Source organism: Zingiber officinale, chromosome 6A (genome assembly GCF_018446385.1).
Source record: "Zingiber officinale cultivar Zhangliang chromosome 6A, Zo_v1.1, whole genome shotgun sequence".
NCBI lineage: Eukaryota > Viridiplantae > Streptophyta > Magnoliopsida > Zingiberales > Zingiberaceae > Zingiber > Zingiber officinale.
Window position 1 is genome coordinate 114,099,046 of NC_055997.1, and position 5,235 is coordinate 114,104,280.

Below are 5,235 nucleotides of genomic sequence, written 5' to 3' on the forward strand. Positions count from 1 at the left end.
TCGGGGCGCCTGAAAGGGTTCCGGGTGCCCTGGGAGGGGGATAAAACTTATCCCCCAACGTTCAGATCGAGATAAATCTCAATCTGGTCAACTTTACTGGTCCAGGCACCCGGAAGGGTTCCGGGCGCCCCGGTCATCTCCGGGCGCCCCGGACCCCGAAAGTCAATAGAGTTGACTTTTTCGTCCGGAACCTCTGCTCCGTTTCAGTCTCGCTCGGTCCGAGTCTTCTGCTCCGGATCCGCTTACTTGGGTGATCTCTGCCATCCAGAATAGGGCTCACCCGAACCCAAGTTCCGGTCTTCTCGAGTAGCCTTCCGCTCCGGCTTCTCGTCCCTCGGAATCGTTGCGTGTTTTCTTCTCGTCCACCAGCGTACTCATCCACAGTCTTCGTCCCTCGGTCGCATCCCGTGCCGACCTTCTCGCTAGCTGCGTCTCTTGCTCTCCGAGCAATCTTCCGCTCTGGCTTTCGTCCCTCGGAACCACCACACGCTTCCTTCTCGTCCACCGGGGTACTCTTCCGTAGCACCTCGTCCCTCGGACGCACCGCGTGCCGTTCTTCTCGCTAGCTGCGTCTTCCGCTCTAGTACCTGTGCTCCTAAGTTCCTGCACACTTAGACACAAGGTTAAATACAACGCAGGACCTAACTTAACTTGTTGATCACACCAAAACAACCTTGGAGTTCCAACAGTAATAAGATGTTATCTCATGCATGCTTTCTAGCTTATGGTGTGTTACTGAGGATTTCAGCTTGTATCATTGTAAGAAAATAAGAGGTATTTAATTTACAAGTCCAATTCTTCTTGTCTATGTAATTCTTCATAAATACTGTATTTTGTCTTTGTAATTCATTATGATTTTTATGTTTGGGTCAGTAATATATTCTTTCACTTGTACAATTACTGTAAGCTAAACATAAGAATGCACTACAAAAAAATCATATCAGGCCCATGTTAGGCCTGATATGATTTCATATCAGGCCCACGTTGGGCCTGATATGGAAACATATTAGACCCATGTTAGGCTTGATATGGAATTATATCAGGCCTAACATGGGTCTGATATGATTCATATCAGGTCTAACGTGCAGATTTTTTGTTGATTATTTCTTCTTGTATTTTAACATTTTCTAAAAGTCAAAATAAGCAATGGATAACATATGTGAACTCCTTGCAATATCAGGAATCCACAGGAACTGAAATGGGTGTAATCAGAGCTCTCTAGGTCCATCACTGGATGCACTTGAAAAATAAAAGAAGCAGCATGCATAGGAGATATGAGAGAGGAGATAGGAAAGAGAAGAGGGAGAAAAGAAAAACGACAAAAGAAATTAGATTTGTCAGAAGGATAAAAAGGGAAGTGCACTTGAAAAGTATTTCCTTCGGTAAATATCAAAGTAACATACGTCTTTTGGTCAATTTAGATTTCTGAGTACGTCATTTGGTAAATTGTCAAATAAGTTTATGAACATCTAATTAGGCTAAACTCAAGCCAGTTTGAATTAAGTTTAAGTTTGTAAAAAAAAAATCAAACTCAAATTTAAATAATTATTTCAATAGTTTAATTTATACCTTAACAAATAAACTTATACATTATAAAACTTAACTCTATGAGCTGGTTTACAACCCTATGAGTGTTATAGAGTAGGTTCATTGATGCGGCGAGGAGACAAAGGTAGGTGGAAGGGAGGACATTTGCGTTATTTCACATATTGAGGGTTTTAGGGTTTTTATGGAGTGGGCATTGTGTTCATGCAGAGGGGGCTCATTTTTTCTCTTGCACCACCACCAGGAACCAGAGGAGGAGCTCCTTCGTCATCGTCGGCATCGTCGAGGAGATCTGCCGACGACGACCTCTTTGAGGCCACCTCCTCCCTTCTCCTTCGACACCGACGTCGCCTTCTCCTCTTCCTTTTCACGCCACTGCCGTCACCGCAGCGGCCTTGCCCCCTCGTTGTCGGCGAGCCACCGTACATCTCCTCTAATTTCCCTCTTCTCTCACCAGCAGACACCTCTGGCCGCCTTGCGCGGGGACTGTTGTGTCTTCTTCCTTGTCGGCACCGCAGCCGCGAGGGACGCACGCCGCCACCCCCATTCGGCGCTGTCTCATCGGAGGCTCTCGTCGCCACCTTGTCAGAGGCTCGTACGCCTCTCTCCCTCTATCTTGTTTCTTCGCTTCCAACCATCTCACGCAAAGGGACTGCGGGGAACGCCGACACAGTCGCCACCGCCAAGGGGACACCTCTACCTCTTTTGCTAGAGACCACGCAAGTCCGGTGAGGCCCAGTCCCCCCGCATCCCCTTGCCTTCCCTGTCACTCATGCAACCACCACCTCCAGCGACAACGGTCGTCGGTCGACCTCACAGCGTCAATACCACTACCCGTAGCCTCGTCGCTAGATCAGATTGTCTAGTGTCCTTGCCCTTAGGTCTAACGTCGATCCAGCCTCTGATCTGTATGTTTATGTGTTGTTGATATGATTCGACCACCCCCAAGCTACCAGGGTGATCCGACCATCGAGCCGCTATTCCATTCTTGTGTCGGCCTGTGCAACACTATTATGATTGTGAGTTGTTGGTATTATTTGACCTACTAGTTTTTACTTTGTTCCGGCCTGTGTGCCGCAGTCATATCTTGGTCGGTGTGTTACTGCCTACATGTCGTCTCCCGGATCTAAGGTGCGTTCGGCTCCAGACAGTCAGATCCGACTCCTCAGCTGACTCACATTCATCTACCCTTCAAGGCTGTGACGACTCAATCAGCATCGCGACCAGCTCACCGATCCATCTGAGGGCGCCCGGGGCCCGGGTACGTCCCCGTACTCAACTTGTATTTATTTCAGTGTTATATTATTATTCAGCTGTTCATATATTCGTGGGGTATGCCTCGAGCATCGAGGTACCAGGGACCGAGGCAACCCTATCGCTGGTTGCAGGTACTGTTGACTAGAGGACTTCTAACGACTTGGTCAACGCAGGAGACAACTCACCATCCGGGTCATGGAGATGCGGTCAACATTCCAAACACGTCATTCTGGCAGTTTCGTCTTCTCAGATTTTGGACAGGATTATATTGGCGTCGTCTGTGGGAACTTCGCTTGATCTGAAATGTGAAGATGGACGACGTCGAAAAATTCTATCATACTCATGACCTTGGTGGGTTTCGACGAACATATCATATTCTCCTCACTCCACGGGTATTTGAGAGTCGAAGAATTGAGTCAGATCCTCTATTAGTCGGCAAGTCAGTTTTTCCGTTATGTTCTCTCCCGGTCATAGGATCTGCCATAGTTCTCTGATTGAAGACACCCATGTCGATCACCCGGGTGTATATTATATTTGAGCCACAAGCTCAATGTCGAAGACTCCTATGTCGATCGGCCGGATGTATATTATATTTGAGCCACAAGCTCAATATCGAAGACTCTCGTGCCGATCGACCGGGTGTATATTATATTTGTGTCACAAGCTCAATGTCGAAGACTCCCGTGCCGATCGACCGGGTGTATATTATATTAGAGTTACTGACTCAACGTCGAAGACTCCCGTGCTGATCGGCCAGGTTTATATTATATTAGAGCCACGTGCTTTAGAAGTCGAGCGACAACTATAAACCCTAGAAGTCGAGCGGTAATTATAAACCCTTGAGTCAGAAACTCCCGTGTCGATCGGCCGGATTTGAGTTATATTAGAGCCATGAGCTCTAGAAGTCGAGCGGCGACTATAAACCCTAGAAGTCGAGTGACGACTATAAACCCTAGAAGTCGAGCGGCGACTATAAACCCTAGAAGTCGAGCGACAACTATAAACCCTTGAGTCAGAGACTCCCGTGCTGATCGACCGGGTTTGAGTTATATTAGAGCCACGGGCTCTAGAAGTCGAGCGACGACTATAAACCCTTGAGTTAGAGATTCCCGTACTGATCGACTGAGTTTGAGTTATATTAGAGCCACAGGGTCTAGAAGTCGAGCGGCGACTATAAACCCTAGAAGTCGAGCGACGACTATAAACTTTAGAAGTTAAGCGATGACTATAAATCCTAGAAGTCGAGCGACGACTATAAACCCTTGAGTCAGAGACTCCCGTGCCGATCGGCTGAGTTTGAGTTATATTAGAGCCATGGGCTCTAGAGGTCTAGCAGCGACCTTAAAACCATATCTCCCCCATTCGGGGTCGAACGATCGTCACTGGTCTCGGATCAATATATCGGATCTTCTATCTTCCCCATTCGGGGTCGAGCGGTCTTCATTGGTCACAGACCAGTATATCAGATTTCTTATCTCCCTCGTTCGGGGTTGAGCGATCGTCACTGGTCACAAACCAGCATATCAGATCTCCTATCTCCCTCATTCGGGGTCGAGCGATCGTCACTGGTCACAAATCAGCATATCAGATCTCTTATCTCCCCCATTCGGGGTCGAGCGATTGTCACTGGTCTCAGACCAGCATATCGGATCTCCTATCTCCCCCATTCGGGGTCGAGCGATCTTCACTGATCTCGGACTAGCATATCAGATCTCCTATCTCCCCCGTTCTGTTAGCTAGAGCCCTAGAGCCAATCATTTGATGATTGTATTTTGGACTTATTGTATCATATTCTATATAAATAAAAGCATTTAGATTTTGGTTATTATACTTACTTGTATTTGTGCCAAATAAACTAAGTATAATAATGTCCTTGAGTAGACGGTTCTCACCTATATCAATCGGTTAGTTGAACCGATAGTGAGATGATATAGGGAACACTACTCTTAATCATTCCTAGTCGAGTATTAACATTCAGGGACAATGTTAATGCATTAAGACTAGCATGTAGGTTAACTCGATGACTTGATCTCATAAGTCATGGATATAGATATATCAAGTTGACACATGGGTATACATTAGAGAATGTATACTGAATGACCCGCCATGAGAAAGTATCATGGATCGTTATATGAGTGTCATATACTTTCTCATGTGGCTATTAGTATGACTACTAGTCCTTAGACCTGAAATCACCATAGATCCCTACATAAGGAGTTATGTACTTTGGTTTCGTCAAACGTCACCCGTAATTGGGTGGACTATAAAGGCGATTACTGGGTATATAACAAATTATGCAGAGGGATGTGAGTGATGTAGATGGGATCTATCCCTCCTATATGACGGGAGAGACATCGGTATTCTTGATAGAGTGAGACCACGAAGTGCATGGCCATGCCCAAATGAGTCAATATAGGATATTGAGCTCATTTG